We start from the raw sequence: 25,168 nt of genomic DNA on the forward strand, positions 1-25,168 counted from the left end.
TATTGACACACACAGGGGCGGAGAATGAGGAGGAGAGGGGAGGGGTTTAGACCGGAAGTGGAGGCGGGACATGTGCCCAAAAAGGGGCGGGGCACCTGTAAAAACAGGAAGTGGGCGTGTTGACGAGAGGTGGGTGCTCTTACTACTACTGTCATGAAAATACAGAAAAATCTTTAAATGAGAAGGTGTGTCCAAACTTTTGGTCTGTACTGTACATAGTTCTCAACATTTCATTTCAATAGCATGGGACATATAACCCTCCCCCCGTCACCTCCGGGAAGGACCAACATGGCCAGAAATTTCTCCTTTTTCAATCTGCCCACTGGATATTCGCCTCATCCAGGGAGGAAAATTACAATTCTACATTTTTTGCATGCTTAAAGGGAATCTGTCAGTAAGATAAACCCTTCTAAGGCATCTATATGGGCATGTAGGCCATATGAAGCTGATTAAAATGATACATTGAGACACAGATCTCCTGACAATCAGCCTCCAGAGCTTATTTTAAGTGAAAAGGGGCATTACCAGTGTAAGACATGTAATGACTGACAGCCTGGTCTACATGTCTCACACTGCTAACTTCCCCCTTTAATTTAAAATACTCTCTGGAGTCAGATTCTCAGAGAAATATGTGTCCGGCCCATAGATCTTAACAGCTTATTTACATATTAAGAAAAATGTGGTTTTCGCTGGAATAAAACATCAGATCACAGAAATCAAGGTACATCAAGGACAACAGAACAAAGCTTTAATTAGCTATAAACAGGTACAGATATGATAGGCTTTGAGGAATCAGGAATATACACATCTTAAGAGTCTCTGTGCAGCATCAGCAAGCTGCTTCTCCTCTCATGCACAGACACAGGAAACTGAACACAGTGACATGGTCTTTTCTGTGTGTGAGCCTCTGGGAGTTTTTTTTTTTTTTAACTTTATAGACCACACAGAAACCTAGCAATAGAACATTTACATACACAGGAATGGAGTTGTTGCACTAAATATATTCCAACACCCCCACTCAACAACTACTTATCCTGTTAGTCCCATTGCGGTTCTGAAGTCCTCAAACTTGGCTCTTGGCAATGGTTTTGTCATACCTTCAGCTTACATCTTGTCAGACTCGCAATAAACAAACTTTAGCACACCACGTTGTACTAAGTCACGTAAGTGGTGATGTTTAACGTCTATGTGTTCAGTCCTTGCACTAATCTTCTCACTGCTGGCAAGTTTAATACATCCTTGGTTGTCCTCATAGATGGCTGAGCTAGTGGCTTGCCGAAATCTTCCAAAAGTTGTGTCAACCAAATAACTTCTTGACTTGCATAAGCAGCTGACACGTATTCTGCTTCTGTAGAAGACAATGCGACTGACACTTGTTTTCTGCTGGACCAAGAAATTTAATTTTCTCCTAACTTGAACAAGTAACCACTTGTTGATTTCCGATCACTTGTATCTCCAGCCCAATCTGCATCCACATAACCTCTGAGAGTGAGATCTCCTGATGCAGATATCTTAAAATTTAGCCTTTGAGTTTCCTTAAGATATTGTAGAATTCTCTTAGTTGCATTCCAGTCTCTTTGGCGTGGCTTGCTTACACGTCAGCAGAGAATTCCATCTGCGGCTGTAATATCTGGACGAGTTGTTGCTATATACAGAAGCTCCCCCACTGCTGGTCTGTAACTCTCATTGGTGGGTTGCAGATCTTCTTCTCCTTCCAACTTTAAGTAGGATGGATCCATTGGTGTTGACGCACTTTTGGCTTCTGACAGTCCAAATTGGTTCAGTAAGTGTAGTGACCATATAAGAAAGGCGTCTAGCTGGGATACCTTTGTTTGGTCTTTCTGATCTCCTGACTGGAGGTTGACTTGATTCTTCTGTTTCTTTCTTGCTGGCTTCAGAGCTTATCCAGACTTCAGTGCTTATCCAGTCTTCAGTCTTTTCTTTTTCAGTGTCTGGGTTTGGTGATTGAGATTCTTATTCTTGTTTTTTGGCTTGAATGACTGGTGTAACTTCATAGAATTTGAGCGAAACTGAGTTCTTATCAATCACTACGTCTCTACTGATTGTTACTGTGTTGGTCTCTGGGTGCAAGATTCTGTATCCCTTTTGAGTTTCGCTATAGCCCAACAGGACTCCTTGCTTTGCATGTGATTCCCACTTGGAACGTTTTGTTTTGGGAACATATACGAACGTTTTGCTTCCAAATATCCTTAGGTGCTTCAGGTTAGGCTTCTCACAGTTCCACAGCTCAAATGGAGTTTTATTTGTGGCTTTACCTGGCAGTCTGTTTTGAAGATAGCAAGCTGTCATGATGGCTTCTCCCCAATACGATGTAGGTAGATTTGCATGAAACAACATACTTCTTCCATTTTCACAGAGAGTGCGCTTCTTTCTCTCTGCAATGCCATTCTGTTCTGGGTTGTATGGGATAGTAGTCTGGAACATGATTCCATTCTTTTTCAAAATGGTTTGCACCTTACCACTTGTACATTCAGTCCCATTATCTGCACGTAAGGCTTCTGGCATTCTTCCAAATTTGTTAAATACTACGGCACGATATTCAAGTTTCCGTGGAACTTCACCCTTACTGTGAAGCAGGTAGGCGACTGTATATCTGGAGTAGTCATCAATAAATGTGAGAAAATATCTTTTTGCTTGGAGTTTGAACACTCATTGGACCACAAACATCTGTGTGTATCAAATCCAGTGGCTGTGCAGATCTAGTGGTGCTTACTTTAGGAAAGGATTTTCTGGACATTTTCCCTTTAAGTGCAGCTAGTGCACTTCATCATTTGACTACATTGCTTGATTTCCACACCATTTGCAAGATGACCTAGCTTCTTTATTGCTTCTGGGTCTCTGTGCCCAAGACACCTGTGCCATATATGGATACAGTTCTTATGCAGATCTTATCTAGTGCTGTACACTCTTTCTTTGCATTTTAGCTGATAAAGTTCATTTTGGATTTTTCCTTCTGCAAGAGTGTGACCCTTCTTTGATATAATGCAGCTGTTGTCTTTAAAAGTAACTACATTCCCTTTTTGCGTAAGCTTCTTTACTGACAGAAGATTGCTTTCAAGACTGGGAACATAGAGAACATCCTTTACTGGGATCTTTCTGCTTTTGCTGAGGAAACTGGACAGTGGAGGTAGCCGTCTCCTAATCCTTCTGAAGTCATATATTGACCATTGTTACGCTCGCGCCCGGACTGACTGGCGTGAGCGTGATTAGTGATCCCATTGTACCATGAACCAAGGAGTGCCTGGAGGGGCGTAGCTAAGTATCTACCCGATCCGACCAAGGTCGCACGGCGACTAACGACTTCATGAACCAAGGAGGAACCGAACAGAGGGACCCGTTGCCACTCCAGGTCAGACCCCGGTCACAGCTGTTGACCCACACCGGGGAATGCAGGAACAGGCAGGTTAGACTGGCATACAGACAGGTGGGTATTGGCAGGCACGGCTGATATGCAAACAGGTGGGTACTGGCAAACACGGCTGGTATGCAGACAGGGAGATACTAGCAGGTTGGAGCGCAAGCTGGATAGGGTCCAGTACAGACTGGGATACAGGAACAGAGCCGCAGATGCGGTAGACAAGCAAGGCAGAGTAAAACCGCCGGAGCGGTGAGCAAACAGAGCAGAGCGAAACCGCAGGTGCGGTAAACGGACAGAGCAGAGCGAAACCGCAGGTGCGGTAAACTGACAGAGCAGAGCAAAACCCGCAGATGTGGTAAGCGAACAGAGCAGAGCAAAACCCGCAGGTGCGGTAAACGGACAGAGCAGAGCAAAACCCGCGGATGTGAAAAACGAACAGAGCAGAGCAAAACCCGCAGGTGCGGTAAATGGACAGAGCAAAGCAAAACCCGCAGCTGCGGTAAATGAGCAGAGCAAGGCAAAACCCGCGGAAGCGGCGAACAAGCCAAGCAGAGCAAAACCACAGACGCGGTGAACAAGCAAAGCAGAGCAAAACCGCAGACGCGGTGAACAAGCAAAGCAGAGCAAAACCGCAGGCGTGGTGAACAAGCAAAGCAGAGCAAAACCGCAGATGCGGTGAACAAGCAAAGCAGAGCAAAACTGCAGACGCGGTGGACAAGGCAGAGCAGAGACGAACCGCCGGAGCGGTGAGCAAGACAAAGCAGAGCGGAACCACCGGAGCAGTGAGCAAGGCAAAGCAGAGAAGAACCGCCAGAGCGGTGAGCAAAGCGGAGCAGAGACTGCTAGCACCAGAGTCTATACACCACATATGCTTTGCAGATGAGCCTGTACTGGTATTAAATGCAGTTTCAACACATGCAGACTTTTCCTTTACAGCTGTTTTCACCTTTTGATCACTGTTCTGCTTTTTAAGCTGACTCATTCTTGCTTTCCAAATTCTGCAGTCTGCTTTAAGGTGGCCGGGCTTTCTACGGACAAAACATTCATGAGTTTCCCTTATATTGCTCTTATTTTTAGGAAAGTCCTGTGTCTTTAATGCTGTTTCTGCTCTAGATTCATTACTGCTGCTTACATTGTGTGTTTTTCGCTTTAATTCATCTACAAGCTTGCCTTTGACATATTCTAGTGTGAGCTCATCATCTAGCCGTGCATCTACTGCAGTGACAAGTGTGTCATAACTTTCTGGAAGACCACTTAATAGTAGTGCAGCAACATGAAAGTCTTTAATTTCTTCTCCAATGCCCCTGAGATGCTCCACAATCTCTAGGGTGTTTCTCATATAGTCCTGCATATTCTGCCCATCACTTAGCTTAGACTGATACAGTTTTCTCATGAGATAAAGCTTATTGCTGAGATTTGATCTTTCATGCACTTTCTGTAATTCATTCCACATCTCTTTTGCAGTTGCACATTTGCATATATGCACAATCTAATCTAATCATCATTTACACTGAGGGAGAAAGTGCTTTGTGCTTTCTGATCCTTCTCTAGCCAGTCATCTGGTAATGGATGAGGCACTTGTTCCTGCGTATATTTCCACTTACCTTCTCTTATGAGCAGCATTTTCACCTTAAATTTCCAAGATTGATAATTCTGATTGGTGAGACTTTGCACTGAGAACTTGCAGTGATCCCTACTTGTGGACATCATCTCTGTTGCTCTGTGCTGCTTCTGCTTTGGACTTCTGTTGCTATATTAATCTTCTATGTCACTATTCCACTACTTCCACTACTACTATTTCACTACTTAATGCTAGGGAGAATTGGGTACTAACCATCATAATGGGTTGTATGAATTCTTGTCTCTGAGTGAACATGAGGATACAAGGCATAAAGTGTCACTCATCATCCACTAGGTATGTAAATACATTTTGCAATTCTGCCTTTTAGTTAAGTCAGTTTTAACTTGTGTCATCCGACCTTAATGTGAATAAGGTCAGAGCTGTACAGAGGTCTGACTGTTAAGCCACCTCTCCATGGGAAGCTATATAGATGAAATGCCTAGCTCAGAAAGAGGGGCCCCATTTGAACAAAGTACAAGAAACTACAGCAAAACCAAAGAAATGAGCCGGAGCATAGATTGCACGTATACCAATTTACGCTCTGGCTCATTTCTTTGGTTTTGCTGTAGTTTCTTGTACTTTGCGCAAACAGAGGTGTGACCCCTGTTCTTTGCTAAGCATTTTATTTACTCAATATATGGTTTATGCTCATTTTGTTTTTTTTCTTTGATTTTGTGTGTGAAATGGCTACAGTGTAAATGTGCTCTTACATTGCTATACCAATTTATGCTCCAGCTCATTTCTTTGGATTTTCTGAATTAATAAGGCTTAATCTGTGATGGACTGACAGATTAGGAGATCTAGCCAATTTTCTACTAACATTTATCTTAATGCTAAATGTTTATGCCTAAATGGAACAAGTGTGAACTGTTGTTTGCCAAATAGAGTTGCCTGTTGACTGCTGAAATTGTCATGCATCTCTCTACAGCCTAAAAACTTTACCACCATCTGGAGATTGTCCAATAATATCTCCCATTGTCTTAGATATATTTTCCAATATCATCTCTATATCTCAATATGTCTTATTTCATTTAAGACATTTAGGTATTACTGTGTATAAAAATCTAAACAACTCCTCCCCAGTTGGCTGACGTTTTGATGGATTCGTGCAAAGTACATTGGAAAAAATTAGAATTTGGTCGAATATGAATATTTTGTAAAATTCAAGATGAGTTTGATTTCCCTTGAATCAATTTGCTCATCTCTACTAATTCTTCACGTACTGTATGTAGTTCATGTCTTCATTACTTAGCTTTACAAAAGCTGTTACTACTTCTTGGACATTAGTGACTGGGCCAGCTGTTTTTGTCTGTTTTGCCGTTTTAGGAGTAGGGTGGAGGGTCTCGCGTAGCAGTGTATACGATTCAGCTAGAGATTCCAATAAAACATAATGCGATGTGTCATGTTTCAACTTAATCTTATAACACCTTTGCTTGTGGAAATACAATGTTCAGATGTGTTGCTAGTTCTTTCAGTGTCATAATGTGCACCTCTTCTGTCTAGTTTGGGGGTAATGTTCTGGTTGGAAATTGCTGGAAGCAGATTATGAAGGAGAATACAAATATATCTTATGAAAAGATGTTCATGTGTAAGCTGACTCCAGGCTTTCTTTTTTCTAACCTTGCACATTGTGGTAACACCTCGTGCATTGTGTTCTTTTTCCACAAAATGCCAATAAAATCGTAGTATTTCAGACTTGTGACTCAAACTTTGTGTTTTTGTCCGCTGTAAAAATACTGTAGTCTGATCTTTTTGACATGCAGCATTGCCCTGATTTATTTCTGTGTCTTTCTGCTTTTTTAATATGCTATATTTGTTATGTGGTGAATTATTTTTCCATTTCATTTTTGCTTAACTACAATATACAGTATAACCCTACTCCACTGTAAGTAAGTGAGCTTGTTAGAGTAGGAAAACAGCTAAAAATATTCTCCAAGCTTACTAGCAAAAGCAATATATAGTCATAATATGGCCTGAAGCAGCGTTCCTGACAATGCATCTGCTCAATTGATTGGGAATTACATGTAGAGGCATAGGGAGTGCTGTGATATTATGTAATGTGCATTTTCAGCAGTTGGATTTTCATGATTATTGCTTCAGGTCACAAACTGAGTACCTCCCATGAGGATAGTAGAGCTGTCTCCTGTCTGCTCTTCACCCATGTTTTTATATCCAGCAATGATAAAAATACAGCAATGTAGCTATGAAAATCAGACTGTCTCCTGGTACTCCCCACCCCCCATCACCATGTTAAACAACTCTGGTAGTGTGAGTAAAAACCAGTCTTAGATAACTTGCAAAACTTACTCTTGCAGAAGAGCATGTTCATAGCCACTCTTTTTAACTGGAATTGTTGCCATCTTCAACCGCCATTGTTGTATTAGTTCCGGGGTCCCCAACCTGTGGCTCATGGTTCCATGGCTCGCGGTTGTCTGTCAGCTTGGTGCATTAGCTCCAGGTCTAGCAAACAGGTATGACGAGCACATCTCAAAATGGTGAATTTTGTGAGTAGCCCTGCATAGAGGAGCAGATCTGGATGCACATATACTGGTCTTAGGGGTTTAGAGATAATTTAAGTATGTTACGCTGGAGACAGGATGATACCACCTGTCAAATGAGGTGCTTGAAGCTGGATGTGACAGTGTGGTGGGAGTGCTTGATGGGAGAATACTGAATGGGGATATTGTGGAAACACTTGGATCTTGGTATACTGCTTAAGGGTGATTTCTGTGGAAAAGTTTTGGTTATCATTATACCAATAATGGGGGCTTTGGTTACCACTACTGTGAGAGGGACGGGAGCTGGATGTGGTTCGTGACCCTATCTCAAAGCTCAATGTGGCTCTCAAGGTCAGAAAAGGTGGGGACCACTGTATTATATGAAGGCTAGTGTCTGTTGTGCTACTTGAATCCAATGTTGGCTTAGTTACAAAATATCACAAAATGTTCTGTGATGATCAAAATGGTTGCTTAGGTTTCTGCAAGGTACCTTAGTTTTGTCCCAAACTTCAAAAACAGTAAAGGCTAAATGGCTTTCAATCAAATCTGCAGATTAGATTATGTGCTCCATTGGAATCAGGAACTCGTGTGAATGGTGACAATTTCTTTATAGCACTGTCGAATATGATAGTAGCATATAAGTAAGGATCGGTTTATACGGACTGCTGCACGATGCGACCACCGATCGGTAAACTTTACTGATCAGCGCACGCTTGAATGCCTGTTTCTACAGGCAAATCGAAGTAAATGATGTGCACTGAGCAATTTATATGAGATCACTCAGTGCACATCGGGCACCATTGTTTTCGGCAGCGTGAGTCCTGTTTACACAGGATGATGCACCGCCAAGGTTGATCATCTTTTATGCTGCATCAAAAAATCATTTCTCCCTCTGAACAAGCATTTTACTCATTCATCGGGTGATCGGCAGCCTGTTTTAGATGGTATGATAATCGTAAAAAGAGTGTTTTTAACCACACGTCTTTCAGTGTTAATGCCCCTTAACAGTAGTAGAAAACAACAGTTCAGACATCTCTTCATGTTTGATTCAAGGACATTGACATCATTATCAACAATAAGTTTTGCAACAGAATTTTAATTGCAAAAATTAAAACCGTTTAGTCCCTACAGCTTTTAAGCATCACTATACATATAGACTGCTGAATACGTTAACTGAATTCATGAGTGAACTCATCTGACAGAAGGGACAGGTAAATTCTGCAGCACCTATGTATCAATGTGCATAGCTGGGTGCAATATGGAGACCAGTGAAATCCATTAGTGAGTTCAATGTCATTCTATAAACCTTATCGCTCTTCTCCTGAACAATCATTTTAAGTTGATTTATAACCAAATCGAAGCCTAAAATTCAACTTAACATTCAACCTAGAAGATAGTATAGAATTAATGGAGATAATGGTTATAGAAAGTGTTGTGACAATGACCTCGCTCACGGATTTCACGGTTAACTCATTATGCAGCCAGCTACGTATAGTGATACATAAATACTGTAGAAGTCAGGTGGTTTTATATTTCAATAGGAACCTACTGCAAAAGTTCTCTTTAAGAAAAATATGTGCATTAAAGTAAAATTAAAAAAGCCCCCATAGATGTTAGTTTTGCAGATCCTGTAGTAGAGAGGATAATATCTTAAAGTAAAAAAGGCCAGCTAACTCACCACAGGTGCACGGATCACACGGCTTGTGTGTAGCAATTGTAAAAATCAAAGGCGATCCAGCTCCCACAATCAGGCAAATCTTAAAAATAGGCTTAAGGTCACGGCCCCACTATCAGTATTTGGTCAGTATTTTTTCTCAGGAATGGGAGCCAATACCAGGTGAGGAACAATCAGAGAAAAGGTATAATAGAAACAAGTCACCAATTCTGCATTTATCACCCACTCCTTGTTTTGGCTCCCACTCCTGAGAAAAAATACTGATAGTGGGGCCGTGGCCTTATAGTAAGTTCCACATAGAACACAAGACAAAAACAAAAAAATTATGCCATGATGAGGGATCACAACTGATCTGAAATGCATTGCACTTTTTTTGTTTGTCTTATGTTCTATCTCCATAGAACTTGCTATAAAGCCTAGGTTTAAGATTACTGAATCATGAGAGCTGGATTTCCTTTGCTTTTTACTGTTGCTACACATAGGATAAGGTCTGCCTCTTCAAAATGTACTTCAGCCACATTTGCTGAGGAAAAAATATGGCACCAAAAGTTTGTGACCACCACAAATCTTCATCTTGATATACTTGTAACGCGGCACAGGGCGATAGTCAAGGGTGAGTTACTTGTCTTTCATACCACGGCACGCTACATCAAAATGGCGGTCCTGGCTGGGTGTATGGACGTGTGTTAGTTTGGTGATATGCCTCTGCAGAGTGCATGGTGCCACTGTATTCGGCTGGCCAGGACCAGTTGATACGGAGTTAAGTGAGCAAGGGAACAGTTCAAAAGTAAACTTCTTTTTACTGAAGAATTTCTTAAGAAGAACTATATACAATGGATAGTAGGTATACATCTTCATGGATGTTTCTTTAGTAGAATGAAACATCACACACATTTCCTGCCTTGCCAAGATCACTCTGTATCTTTTGATTCTTCTCTAAACTCTTAGCACAGCCCAGTACACTACATTAGTAGCTTCCATCTTCCCCAGATAACTTCACTAAAGTCCAGTAAGGAAGAGTTCTAAACTCCAGCTTGTGGCATTGTGTCCTTCTCTCCATAGGAGAGTTCTTTATTCCAATATGGCGACTTCTCAGCTTCCTGTTTCTACTGACGCCTGTGAACCACCACATGGTGAGCTTTCTCTTCTCTTTGCTTTCCTCTCCCTTTCTCATTTTGTTATCTTTCCAGCTGAAAACTCTAACTTTCTGCTGAGCTTCCTTCTCTAGACCTCAATACACTCCCTTTCTCTCTCTCTCTGTTTCTGTTCTGACTCTGGACTGCTACACTGCTTTTGGATCACTTCTCTCTCACTCTGCAGTGTCTTACTATCCGCTTCCCTCATCTTCCTCTTGCTAAAGGAATGCCCACTACATGTGATTCTCACAATTAATCAGACCTGAGGTCTGCTACAGCTGCAAGCTGGGCCCTAACTGCCAGGAAGTCATGTCCTGTGCCCCCTTGTAGCTCCTCCCATTCTGGGCTAGTCCTAACTATTAACTTTAGCTATCCATACTAACTACCTGTTGCTGGGCAGAGTACAACTTAATCACAGGACAATGCAGATTGCTAAACATGTAATACAGTAAATGTGCAAAACAATAAAATGCATTATTTTAGCACATATTCTTTAAGGGATCCCCACCTCCTTACATACTCTATGGCATTTATAATTGGGCTTTGCTTCGTATGTTTATTTGTACAATGGAATACATTAAATATTGTGAAGGGAGCAGAAAGTGGCCAAAATATATATTGTCCAGGAGACATGACCTGCCCTTCAGTCAGTACACCTTGATTATGGTTGTAAGTAGCAAAACCTAATTGGTAAACAGAATGAAAAATTATTCAAAGAGTATATTCTTTGTAATTCACTTTTTTCACCTTGTTTTTACATTGCTCTTTGATAATAGACACGTCTAGGACATTAGAAAAATAACCTCAGAAGGAAGATAGTTAAAATTATGAGACCAAATAAGTAAATGGTTTCCTGCTGTCTGCTTTGACAAGTAGCATTCAAGGGAAGCAGCATTGGAGGTTAATGAATACCTTCAGATAGACTCTCAGTCTCTGGTGCTTTGCTTTCTTCATGACATTCACCTTTTTGTGAACTCTGCTCAAACAGACAACTGGAGAACAATAGAAAGGTGATGGATCTGTATAGAGAACCTTGTGTCGTTAGTTGATGCATCAAAATAGATCAAGTCATATTTATTATACATCAAACAGTTGGAAAAGGGCCAGTGTCTACTGGACATGTATACTCACGAGATCAATGGTTATAAATTTTACCTGCAGCTCAGCTGCTTTTCTAACTCCATGATATATCCTCAGCACCATTATCACTTTGGCAACATTGGCATCTTGTCGTGTTAGAGTGATGGGACAATCTGCAGTTGTTTTACATTGTCCTACATTGTCTGATAGCGGTGCAGTACACTATACCCTGATAATATTATATTAGAACATTGGGTGACTGACTGTGTTAAGGCTCATTTACAGCAGCCGGTAATTCACCAGATTGTAATGTTAACAATCAAACGTTCATGATAATTGTGTAATGTAAGAACACCTACAAGAATCCAGCACAAGACCAATAATGAAAAATTAAAATATTTTTTATTGAAAACAAAGTGGACAAGACACATTAATTAAAACCATATAGATCAAGAAAGACAAGATAAAATAAATGAAGGTGAAGGAATACAATGCAGAAGTTATGATGTAAATATATAAGGAGTTACCCAGAGTCAAAATAAAGAATCAAATAGAGAAAATATTATAGACTTTGTAAATAATTAAAAAGTGCTTCGTTCTTTATCTATTATATTCTTAGATAGGGATAAGTGCAGAGAGCAAGGGTATGAATATATACCATATTTTTCTGATTATAAAATGCACTTTTTTCCCCCAAAATTTGAAATGTGGGTGCGTCTTAAAATCCTAATGTAGTCTACTGGGGGGAGGAGCGTAGTCCCAGGAAGCAGAGTAGCTGCTGCAGGAAGCTGGCGGCAGGAGTGGGGCGATGCTGCAGGCCCCGGGCTGGGAGGAGGGAGTGTTTGGTGGTGTGAAGCTGTGGCAGGCTCTGGGCTTTCAGAAAATGTTGGCTTCTGAGATCTCAATGTGCACATGCGGCGCCTCCGGCTGCCATTTTCCCGAAGTCCACTGCAGTGAAAAGGATGGGATGTGTGGGAACTCCCGTAAAAGCGAACTATAAGATGCACCACCGTTTTCTTAAAAAAAAAAAAAAAAACTCTCCCCAAAGTTTGGGGTGCATCTTATGGTCCAGTGCATCTTATAATCTGCAAAATACAGTACATAGAACAAATATGCCAGTGTACAATAAAAAAAAGTTGCTCTAAATTCATAATAGAATAAATAAGAGTTCAATTCATAATGAATGATGGAATACCAAGAATAAATAAATAATCTAAAAGTATTTGAATTTCTTAGATAAAGGGTCACATCAATGTGAGAATAATAACAAGGACTACAAGCCCATAGTATCAAAGTGTACTGCTCGTCATCCACCTCACCATCCAATACACATTTCGCAATGCTTCCTCAGGGAGAAAATTGTGTAATGATGGAGATTCTTGGCTCGTTCAGTGATTATACTGGCAAAATGAAGGAGTGAATATTCACATCCTATATAGGTTTGTCTTTCAATGATTGATTGATCGTGTTCCTAGACGATTGTTCAGTAGTAGTTGGAGCATTCAAACGAGAACATATTATTGAAATTGTTACTGTTCAAATAAAACCATGAAATTTATTATCGAACATTTCATCTCTAATTCACTTACATTTTCTTTGTACAGGATCAGTGGAAATGTTTTATGAATTCATGTGTACAAAATAAATAATATCTCATGGGATTTGAATGATGAACGCCCCTAACTTCTGATTATCTATCTGTTTGATCACAGTGCATGATATTCGATGTTAAGATGTAATGATTGCTATTCAACCATTTCATTCATGATTCTCATCCTATCTTAACACTTGTTTGGTATCGTTTAAGATTGCATCGTTCATAATTTAACTGATTATCAGCTCATGTAAATGAACCCTTTGAGTGGCTTATCTGAATCTTCATTTTATATGCTTATCTATCACTTTAAATAGGGTCAAAGTTTTAAACCATAACCTCTATTAGATTTCATGAGTCTAGAAGAATAGTCTAAAATGCGTCACAGAAAAATGTGCTCATTGATGTACAAGGACACTAATAGGCAAAATCAAATGAGCAAAAAGCATCTATGGACAGGTTGATATCTACGCAATGTCTGTAGATGCCCAATAGGATCCTGCGAGTAATGCAAGGTGACCACTTTGAAAAGAATATCTTTCTCGGAAGTCTTTTACAGGTACATTGTTAGATTGTCACGCAAGGTGTAGGAAAGACTAAGTGCAACATGAAGGGAAGAGGAAAAGGGGGCCCAGACTCTAGAGAAAGGGGGTAGTGGAGACCTCCTAGGCTGACCTTTATTACCCTGTTTCCCCTAACGTCCATAAATTGGTTCTGCACCAATCGCCGCACAGGAACCTCACCTTGTCTTTCCCTGCCATTGGGCCCTGGCTAGGGAAGGGAGGGGATGAGCGCTAGTCAATCCCCACTGACCACTAAAGACAACAAGGGGGAATAAACAAGAGAAGATAGCTTAGCTTTAGTCAACTTCAGAGAGATGAACACATGTCCTCTTAGCACCAGTAAGGAAGAAGTACTGCACTAGAGCCAAGCCTTCACAAGGGGTCATGTGAGTATCGCCGCCACCTCCCTCTAGCAAACGGCACATATTTATACACTCAGGCCAGGGTGTTAATTAGCAAGAGGAAGGTAGCCGCTAAGTCGTAGAGACAGCTTCTAAGAAGGTGTCTGTAATGCCAAATGAAGATATCTCCTGCATCCAACTGCACTGCCACTGCCTGTCACTTCTGACACACCCGTGACACAGATTCCCTAAATCTCAACTGCCCTGATGTGTTTTCCCAAAAAATACGGTAGTTTGTCTGTGAACAAACAGTACAGGATGCTATGTGTGTCACAAAAAACGGACCAAACATCTGTGCACTTTGTAATGATCTCCAGGCTCATCAGAGCCACCTACTTAACCAGTCTCCTTGATGGCTTTTGGTGTCACATTGGTAATTCAAAATATGCACAGATCCAATAGAACCCGGAAAAGTGGTAAAAAATGAAGATGAATAAAACAGGGAGATTGAGCTCCTTCTTTTCATGGTTCCTGTTGAGGAAATTTGTCATTACAACTGGCCAAAACTGAAAGATCTGGTGGACAGATACTGATTGTTCCTATGCAGATGGGTTAGTGACATGAGCTGGCATTGTCATTTGGCATAAGCAGACAATTTTGGATATTTAAAATGTCGCATATGCACATGAAATCAAAAGCAAACTGTCGGTAATAATAGGAATATTTATTTTTTCTCCTTATTAGGTTATTTGATATTAATATTTTTTTATAAAAAAAGCATAAAGGCTATCCCACCATGACAAGGTGTACCCAATCCGGATGCTCCCTAACTCTTGTATCTTTGCTTACTGGTCTCAAAATAGATGGGGCAGAGCAGGACCTGTGCCTGACCATTTAACACTTTCCTTGGAAAGTGGAATAGATAAGATGCACACCTCAAGGGGCAGCAACACCTCAAAATATTATTCTAGACTGATATTTCTAGAATAGTGTATCTTGTATTCAATGAATTTGACGGGTGGGCATAGCCATGATGGGTCCTGCTCCAGCTTCTCCCCAGCTGTGCCCATTTTGGCAGAGTTTCTTGAAACTGGTGTGACAAAAGCCAAAACTTGCAAATGATTTTTGAAAAATGCCACAGCTTTTTTAAAACCGTTTTTTGAACCTAAGATCAGAATGGATTCAAAATGAAGGAGAAATTAAAAGGAAGGGTGTATATTGCTTTTGTCTTTGGCTTACAAAAAAAAAAAGAAAAAACATTTAACAGCATTTTTCCAAACCTACTATGTGAAAACAGAGCTACAAATTGCATGAAACCTAAAATAATACATAAAGCAGTTAAGAATAATTACAGTGTGGTGTACATACAATATACATATACTGTATGTAAGCAAGGGAAATCCTCAACCGGGATGGGTGTCGCTTTACCTTACTAATGTGCCTTGACAGTAAATAGATATGAATTGGGTTGTTACCCTCCGTATAACACTCTCATGAATACATGTGTATTTATTATCACACTAAGTCTTTTTCCAGACCCATCTTCTCATCCACTGGTTTTGCAAATTACTATTGTGAATTATTGAAGTGTAAAGGTCTTTGTAATTCTATCTGAACAAGGATCAGAATGAAATATACACTTTATAATTGAGGATTATTAAAAAATGCTTGAATCCCGTTCGCTATGTTAATCTATTCTGAGCTGCCAAGACTTCCCTATCTATCAGCACTTTGGTGCATTATGAAACATGGTCATCTCACTCAGAGTGCATACCGAGCAATCGATAGGCAATCTCTGCGATAATTAATTAGTTTGCCAGGATGAATTACAGTTTCTACCACTCCTAGTTGGAATTTGAGTCACATTTGATTTGAAGAGTTGTCTGCAGTTCAGTAATAGTTTGTGCCTTGATTTTTGATGAACTTGTCTGTTTCTCCATTTTTTAAATATATTAAGAAATACATTAACAGTTGTCTGTAGTCTAAGTCCCTGCTCCAGAATCTAAATACAATGTTGTATCTTCACACTGATGCAAATAACGCTAAGACTACTTGCTAGACCTCTATGGGATGCACATCTGTAACATGTAGTTTGGCTTGAGGTCATTGTGATGCAGCAAGACTATGGATGTTTGTCACAGCCCGCTCAATAATTCTTAGATTTTTTCTTCAGATGATAAAACAGAAGGAGAATGCAGGGAGCCAACCTCCGCTGGTAGGCAGGTAATCAGGAAAGGATATCAATTAGGGTCAATCCAGGATTATCTATTTTATGTGAGCCAATACAACTAAACCTTGATTTCTCCCTACCATAAACATTTTTTTTCAGTTTGAGTTTAAATGCAAGTCCCTTTTGTTTGCTGGTAGATAAGCCACCGCCAGAGCTGTCTGGCAGCAGCTTACTCCCCTCCTACCATTGAAATCGCATAAAACTCTTGGCTGAGCCATTTATTCATGCATATGGGGAAGTCGTGTCGTGAGAACTAGCTATCAGCTGAACCCCTCTGCATGTGTATGGGCAACTCAAGTACTTCATCTGCAATGAGATAAAGAACAAAGGTAAAACTATGTAACATGAGAGATCAAGCAAGAGGAGTAAAGTGATCAACAGTGCTCCAGGTTAATTCAGGGATAGCTCATGGATTCCTTCTACCTTTTTATTTCATTTCATAAACTCCGTGATTTCAGTCTTTTTCCCAATACACATTATTACATAAAATGCACAACATCATCATAGATTTGCCTTAGGCGTATGTGACGTATTTTGGGTGGGACCTATCGTAACTTGGTAACTAATTGAGTGCCTTCAATTTCCAATAACGTCTGCTATGTATATAGCCACTGCCACATCTATTTTGTTACCACTTAGTTTTCTGGTGAATTTCATTAATATCTGATTGTTGTTGAAATAATCATTGCAGTAATTGAATTGCACAGAAGACCCTCCCAGATGATGAATATATTGTCTTTGTAATGTAAGAATAATTTCAGGAATTCGAATAATTGGATTTATGGCATTATATACCATACCGTCATTATTTAAAGGCAGCCAAAAAAGATATTTGTGAGCTCTGAGACCAGTGGGGAGCTCATGGTGGTCCCTATTCTCTGGGCATACCAGCTTCTATCAAATCAGATTAAGTTCAAAAAGGAGTGTCTCACAGACAGTCACTAAAACTAGCACCATTATTTAATATTGGACAGCCTAGACAACCATATCTTGTGAGTATACTCTCTAGTGAATATCATGACACTCTTATGCACACTAGATAGTCTGCTGATTCCATTGAAATGTGTAATTGGCTGACATAAATCTGATGTACATGGCCACATCTTGGGAATATCTAGGGTTTAACTCATCTTTCTGGCCAGAAGTTTCAAATTATTAATATTACAGTTAGTTTATTATAAGATTAATATACTATTGCACAATCACCACTTTTTTCCCTATCTGTTGCATTTGGGTGAATGAATGTTGAACTTGGGTGACCAGTAAAGAACCATTTAACTGCAACCATGCAGAGATTATTTACTCCTCTATCACAGCTTTTAACTGTGATTCCTAATTAAGATTAAGTGTTAAAGGGGTTGTCCGGTCTTAAACTACTTGTGAATCCTTACATTGTGCTCTCTGTATGGTGTGAAAACTCTCCAGTACTGGTGCCATGGGCAGCGATCATACTCCTGGCCACATTCAGACTAGATGGGTGCTGCCTCACTCAATGGAAGTGTATTGAGAGAGGGCGTAAACAGTTAAACAGTCTAGTTGGAATGTGTCCAGGAGTATGCATATTGCTTACTTCCGGTAACATGACTGCTGGTACCGGAGAATCCTCCCAGGGTGCAGTGCACGCAATTTGAGCATTTACAAGTCTGCAGTCATATAGAGTGACTGCAGACTTGTAGTTTAAGACCGTATAACCCCTTTAAGTATAATGAAAGAGTGGAAGAGTTGCCTGTATCAACTACTCAGATTCTAGTAATTCCTGACAACTAGTTTTCACCAGTTTGATAAATCTCCCTTAATGTGTTTTGTACATGTTGTAACATACTCCATGCATTCCTGTAGTGTTTTGTTCGGTGACAGTTAAATGTTATCTTTGGAATTAATGATGAGACCAGTTAGGGACATTAAAGTCCTGGAGCCAACCAAGTAGCACGATTATGCTTGAAGTCGTGGCAGTGGGCACGACTTGCTCTGTTGTTCTCTTTGGGTTTTTTTTCCCTGAGAATCACTAATAGCAAACCGCTGGACATTTATAGCTCAGACTTTTTTTTTTCCCTTCAAATTTTTTATTATAAAATAAATTACAGCAATTTACAATGTTCAAACTTCATGAGAATTCTTAAATACTAAAAGTCATTAACATTGGATATTGTAATACGATGTTTAAGCCTATAATTGCTTATGGTCAAACAAACCATTTAATTTGATTTTAACCCGTGTGATCTTTCCTCGGTGTAATAGTGCGTAAAGGCATTCACCGCACAGTTTTAAAGTTGTTTAAAAGATCAATTCGACTGAATGACTCATTTAATAAATTAGCATTGCAGTCCCATACGAGTTGTTTGAGAACCCAATTAGAAATTACTGGCAAACTTTAATTAAGATGGAATGTAAAGGTAGTGTAAAATTTTACTAGGGGGACCGATAAAACCCAGATTCCTACATTAATTCCTTCAATTTATTTTCCAATTAAAAACTAGGTGGTCCAACATATTGTAAAACAATGGTAAACTCTAAATCACTTTACACACTAATTCCCACGTCATTGATTTGTTGGAGTTAAGGCAAACATTTTATGCAGTTAAAGAGGAACCCAATTGTAAAGCTTGTGTGTAGTTATTTATACCCATATTTAGCATTTGTGCCAATATAATTGCTAATAATGATGAAAAAAATTAATGTTTAAATTTTTTTTACTCTGACTTGCGTAGAAAATCTGTTTATGGGGTTACTTGTTTACGCCCCTAATTTATTGGCCAAAGTATTATTGAGCTTTAGAGAAGATTGTGCTAATAAGAATTGTATAATGCTTAAAGAAGCACTCCTCCCATCAAAGTTTATATCCTTTTAAAATATTACAATCATCATATTATATAGCACTGTGTACTTACAATTGCTCATTTTGCCTTTTTACCAGCTAATTCTTCTCTTTTACTTGCTCTACTTAGAAACAGGAAGTCTCTTGTCCCTGCATTTATCACACCCCTCTTCAACTCCTGACCCAGCTGCTCCCTCCTCCCCCTGCCAGGGACTTTTGCAGTGACTGATGAGTCATACAGGGAAAACTGATCAACCGAATGCAGTGGTTGACAATCTTCATCACCCCCATTAAGAATGAATATGGCAGTAGTACACATTGACTACTGCTCTATAAAGTTGGTTCTCGGAATTGCAGGGGGCCATGATGGTCATACCCCCAGTGATCAGAAAGTTATTTCTTTTCCCATAGGGGACAACTTTCAAGCTTAAGATCAAGATTTTTTGTTAATTTTAGATACATTTTTAGTCGTGGAAGACCAAGAAAGATTTTGAGATTAATTTTTCTAACATTTTCTTTGAGTTATCAGTAACATGACTATTTCTATATATGATTATGGCGATGTCAAATTTCTACAATTTTTAGATTAACTAATTTTTACAATTTAAACTTTACATTCTCCCCACACGGTAGTATTATGTCTACTATTAGTGCAAGGTTATAACATTTTGCAAAATATTTCAAGCAGCAGATAATTTACACTTAATGTTCAGGATAGTTTGTAACAATGTACCCATGTATTAATATTAAAGGGGATCTTACATTTTATATGTTCATTATTACCTGTAGACTTTTTTTTAGGACCAGAACTTTACAATAACACAAAATCTTTTGAAATTCAAGTCGCAAGCAATGTTTTATGAATTTTTTTATCTGATTTGCTGTGAATTAGAAGAACTTCAATTAAACTGAAAAGATGTTCAACTTTTTTCAAGTTCTATAAATAAAACATCGTCTTTGTAATGTCAAAGTGCCCTCACATACAGTGGGTACGGAAAGTATTCAGACCCCTTTAAATTTTTCACTCTTTGTTTCATTGCAGCCATTTGGTAAATTCTAAAAAGTTCATTTTTTCTCATTAAAGTACACTCTGCACCCCATCTTGACTGAAAAAAAACAGAAATGTAGAAATTTTTGCAAATTTATTAAAAAAGAAAAACTGAAATATCACATTGTCATGAGTATTCAGACCCTTGGCTCAGACACTCATATTTAAGTCACATGCTGATCATTTCCTTGTGATCCTCCTTGAGATGGTTCTACTCCTTCATTGGAGTCCAGCTGTGTTTAATTAAACTGATAGGACTTGATTTGGAAAGGCACACACCTGTCTATATAAGACCTCACAGCTCACAGTGCATGTCAGACCAAATGAGAATCATGAGCACAAAGGAACTGCCCAAGGAGCTCAGTGACAGAATTGTGGCAAGGCACAGATCTGGCCAAGGTTACAAAAGAATTTCTGCATTACTCAAGGTTCCTAAGAGCACAGTGGCCTCCATAATCCTTAAATGGAAGAAGTTTGGGACCACCAGAAGTCTTCCTAGACCTGACCATCCAGCCAAACTGAGCAATTGTTGGAGAAGAGCCTTGCTGAAAGAGTTAAAGAAGAACCCCAAGATCACTGTGGCTGAGCTCCAGAGATGCAGTAGGGAGATGGAAGAAAGTTCCAAAAAGTCAACTATCACTGCAAACCTCCACCAGTCGGGCCTTTATGACAGAGTGGCATGACGGAAGCCTCTCCTCAGTGCAAAACATATGAAAGCCCGCATAGAGTTTGCACAAAAAAGATGACACATGAAGGACTCCCAGACTTTGAGAAATAAGATTCTCTGGTCTGATGAGACAAAGTTAGAACTTTTTGGTGATAATTCAAAGCGGTATGTGTGGAGAAAACCAAGCACTTCTCATCACCTGCCCAATACAATCCCAACAATGAAACATGGTGGTGGCAGCATCATGCTAAGGGGGTGTTTTTTCAGCTGCAGGGACAGGATGACTGGTTGCAATTGAAGGAAACATGAATGCGGCCAAGTACGGAGATATCCTGGATGAAAACCTCTTCCAGAATGCTCTGGACCTCAGACTTGGCCGAAGGTTCACCTTCCAACAAGACTATGACCCTAAGCACACAGCTAAAATAACAAAGGAGTGGCTTCAAAACAACTCTGTGACCATTCTTGACTGGCCCAGCCAGAGCCCTGACCTAAACCCAATTGAGCATCTCTGGAGAGACCTGAAAATGGCTGTCCACCAACGTTCACAATCCAACCTGACGGAACTGGAGAGGATCTGCAAGGAAGAATGGCAGAGGATCCCCAAATCCAGGTGTAAAAAACTTGTTGCATCATTCCCAAGAAGACTCATGGCTGTACTAGCTCAAAAGGGTGCTTCTACTCAATACTGAGCAAAGGGTCTGAATACTAATGACAATGTGATATTTCAGTTTTTCTTTTTTAATTAATTTGCAAAAATTTCTACATTTCTGTTTTTTTTTCAGTCAAGATGGGGTGCAGAGTACTTTAATATGAAAAAAATGAACTTTAGAATTTTCCAAATGGCTGCAATGAAACAAAGAGTGGAAAATTTAAAGGTGTCTGAATACTTTCCGTACCCACTGTATATGGCTATGGTTAAACGAATAGCCATATATGCTCTCACACACTATTTGGGGAGAGCATATAGCCCCAAATAGTGGGGATATTTGCTCCCCACTTTTTTTGGAATGAAAGCTATTTTTTTTTTTAGTTTTCAATCCCTTTTTCTATGGCTGTGACATACTTTCATGATCCAGATTCACAATGGCTGCTGCACTCCTCTCCTTTGTTTTTATACAGGCTATCATAGTCCCTCCTGATTGGCTATGCTATACTGTTATGCACACGCCCGGGCTAAGCGGCGTGTGCGTGTGATTGGTAGTGATTCCACTGGACCGTGCCGGAGAGTGAATGCCTGGAGGGGCGTAACTAGGTATTCACCCGATCCGACCAGGGTCGCACGACGGCATACGACGCCAGTGCACCAAGGAGGAACCGAGCAGAGGGACCAGGTGCTACTCCAGGACAGACCCCGGACACGGCTGTTGACCCACACAGGGGAATACAGGAACAGACTGGTAGGCTGGCACACAGACTGGTGGGTATAGGCAGGCACGACTGGTATGCAGGCAGGCGGGTAAGCAGGCAGGGGGGGTACAGGCAAGCACAGCTAGAGTGCAGACAGGGAGGCACTAGCAGGTAGGAACACAGGCGGGATAGGGCCCAGTACACACTGGGACTCAGGAACATTACAGGCAGAGGGGTACAGGCAGGGCAGGACAGGACTGCCGGAGCAGCGGGCAGAAGCAGGGCAGGACAGGACTGCCGGAGCAGCGGGCAGAAGCAGGGCAGGACAGGACTGCCGGAGCAGCGGGCAGAAGCAGGGCAGGACAGGACTGCCGGAGCAGCGGGCAGAAGCAGGGCAGGACAGGACTCTGTTCACACGGAACAGACAGGAAGGGAAAGACAGAGCCAGACACCCACAGGGTACTTGCAGTGAAGTAGCGAGTGGACCACAAACTCACAAACGGGAGTACAGAGACAACAGGCAGGAGTTAGGTACGAGTTCAGACTCTGCAGAAAAAGGAAGGGAACGGACATAGAGGCAAAACAGGTAAAGGAGAGGAGAGAGTTCAGACTGGAACTGAGTGTACGGAGGAGACCGACACTGCAGCGGGATACAGGAGCGGGTCTGGGAATACTGCCCCCAGAGAGGCGGGACGAACAGGCAAGGAGCGTGTTCAGACAGGACAGACAAGATACAGGAGCGGGTCTAGGTAATCGGCCCCTAGAAGGCGGGAGGAACAGGCTAGGAGCGTGTTCAGACAGGACAGACAAGATACACAGAAAGGACTCAGTTCAGACACGGGAACTAATACCGCAAAGCAGGAGACATACAGGACTCAGTTCAGACACGGGAGCTGATACCGCAAAGCAGGAGACATACAGGACATAGTTCAGACACGGGAGCTGATACCGCAAAGCAGGAGACATACAGGACTAAGTTCAGACAGGCCTGGAAATACAGCCTCCAGGAAAGGCAGACAAGGAAACAAAGACGGGACCTGGCACCTTCAGAGTGCAAGCACACAGTGAAGGAAACACTATGCTCAGGCAGGGATAGAAGGGAGCTGCTGAGCTATATACCAAGTGACAGACAGCAATAGGCTGAGGACGCACAAGGGGTGTGACCCACAGCAGGTACAAAAGGCAGGAAGTGATCGGGCGCCGCCCTTAAGCAGCAGAAACAGACACAAACAGACAGCATGGAGGGAAGCCAGAGAGACATTCTGGACAGGAGATCAAGTGCGCCCTCTTGCACAGTGGGAGATGGACCACCATGCAAGGACGCCGCCAGGTATGTTACAGTACCTCCCCCCTTACGCCCCCTCTTCTTCAGGCCTGCCAGAATCTTCCGCAGGGAATTCGAGGGCCAGTCGTTCACTGGGTTGGAGGGGGACAGAGACTTAAGGGTAATCTCTGCTTCGAGGTACATCTTGTCAAGCTCACAGGAAGAAATAGACGGGTTATCAGGTACATAATGAGGAAAAGTCACTGTCTCTTTGTTATCTGGTGGTATCCCGGAGGATTCAGGAAACAACTGGAGGTCCTCCGCCGGGTCAGAAGAGTGCAGAGGCTCAGAGAAAACAACTGCTTCAGAGTACACTAGGTCGGACTCACTGGAGGAAGCAGGCGAGGTATCGGGTACCGAGTATAGGAAAGTCTCTGTCCATTCACCACCAGGTGGCACCCCGAAGGGTTCTGAACACAACTGGAGGTCCTCCGCCTGGTCGGAGGGGTGTAGAGACTCGGGAGTAACCTCTGCTTCGGAGTACACTAGGTTGGACTCACTGGAGGAAGCAGGCGAGGTATCGGGTACCGAGTATAGGAAAGTCTCTGTCCATTCACCACCAGGTGGCACCCCGAAGGGTTCTGAACACAACTGGAGGTCCTCCGCCTGGTCGGAGGGGTGTAGAGACTCGGGAGTAACTACCACTTTGGGGTACCCATTGTCAGGCTCACAGGACGAAGCGGACAAAGTATCGAGTACCGGGTGTAGAGAAGTCTCTCTCCATTTGTCATCGAGTGGTATCCCGGAGGATTCAGGAGGCAACAGGGGATCCTCCGCCAGGTAGTAGAGGTGCACAGACTCAGAGGTAACCACAGCTTTGGAGCATCCTTGGACATGCACACCGGTTAAAGAGAGAGAAGCATCTGATGCCGGGTGCAGGAAGTTCTCCTGTGTGGAGTCTGGATGGGCAGAAGTCTCTTCGGGCAGGAGAACTGGTGCACTACCCACGCACATTACCCATTGGGGTTTCTCCGGGATACAGGGAGATGAAGCTTCAGTAGGGACTTCAAGGTTGGGGTCAGGAGGTCTCAGGGAGGACAGACCCTGGCGTGACGGCTTGCCTCTAAGTCTAGCACGTCTGGACTGCCTCTTGAGGTTGAGAGAAGTATTCCGGAAAGCGTAGTCACCCTGTGAGGATTCTGGGTGGGCAGTAGTCTCATTGGGCTGGAGGACTATTGCGCTACCCACACACATTACCCGTCGGGGCTGCTCTGGGATATTGGGAAGTGAAGCTTCAGCAGGGGCTTCAGAGTTAGGGTCCTCGAAGACCATACGAAAGGCCACCAGGAAGGCCTGCAGGTCAAGGATGACAGGATCCCATGCTTCCCATAGGGGGGTGACCCATTTCAAGGCATCACCCGCTAGGTAGTCAATCATAAAGGCCACTTTAGCCCAATCGGAAGGAAAATAGAGAGGGTAGGCCTTAAAGTGTAGCATGCATTGCTCCACAAATGCACGACACTGTCTTGGATCCCCATAGTAACGTGGCGGATCCGCAGGAACGAGGGCTGATAGATCCATCTGGACGGGTGCGTAATTCGCCTGGAACTCAGCTAAAGGGGGAAAAAAATTTATTTATTTTATTTTAATGCATGTATTCGCTGGAAAAACTTCTCAAAGAGCGAAGGCCGTGGGGCTCAACGGGAACCATGGCCTGAGCATGCTGTTATGCACACGCCCGGGCTAAGCGGCGTGTGCGTGTGATTGGTAGTGATTCCACTGGACCGTGCCGGAGAGTGAATGCCTGGAGGGGCGTAACTAGGTATTCACCCTATCCGACCAGGGTCGCACGACGGCATACGACGCCAGTGCACCAAGGAGGAACCGAGCAGAGGGACCAGGTGCTA

At 41.9% G+C, this 25,168-nt stretch overlaps 1 protein-coding gene and 1 pseudogene across 1 annotated transcript in view; one reads left to right on the top strand and one right to left on the bottom strand.

The window, feature by feature from the left end:
- IL1RAPL2 (interleukin 1 receptor accessory protein like 2) overlaps window positions 1–25,168 on the top strand; it is a 1,202,487-nt gene that overhangs the window by 389,444 nt on the left and 787,875 nt on the right. The gene's annotated exons all lie outside the window — the stretch shown is intronic.
- LOC141153360 (uncharacterized) lies at window positions 1,155–2,445 on the bottom strand (annotated as a pseudogene).

The sequence above is a fragment of the Phyllobates terribilis genome, unplaced genomic scaffold (assembly GCF_046119375.1).
Source record: "Phyllobates terribilis strain yellow unplaced genomic scaffold, ASM4611937v1 Scaffold_7__3_contigs__length_470593459, whole genome shotgun sequence".
NCBI lineage: Eukaryota > Metazoa > Chordata > Amphibia > Anura > Dendrobatidae > Phyllobates > Phyllobates terribilis.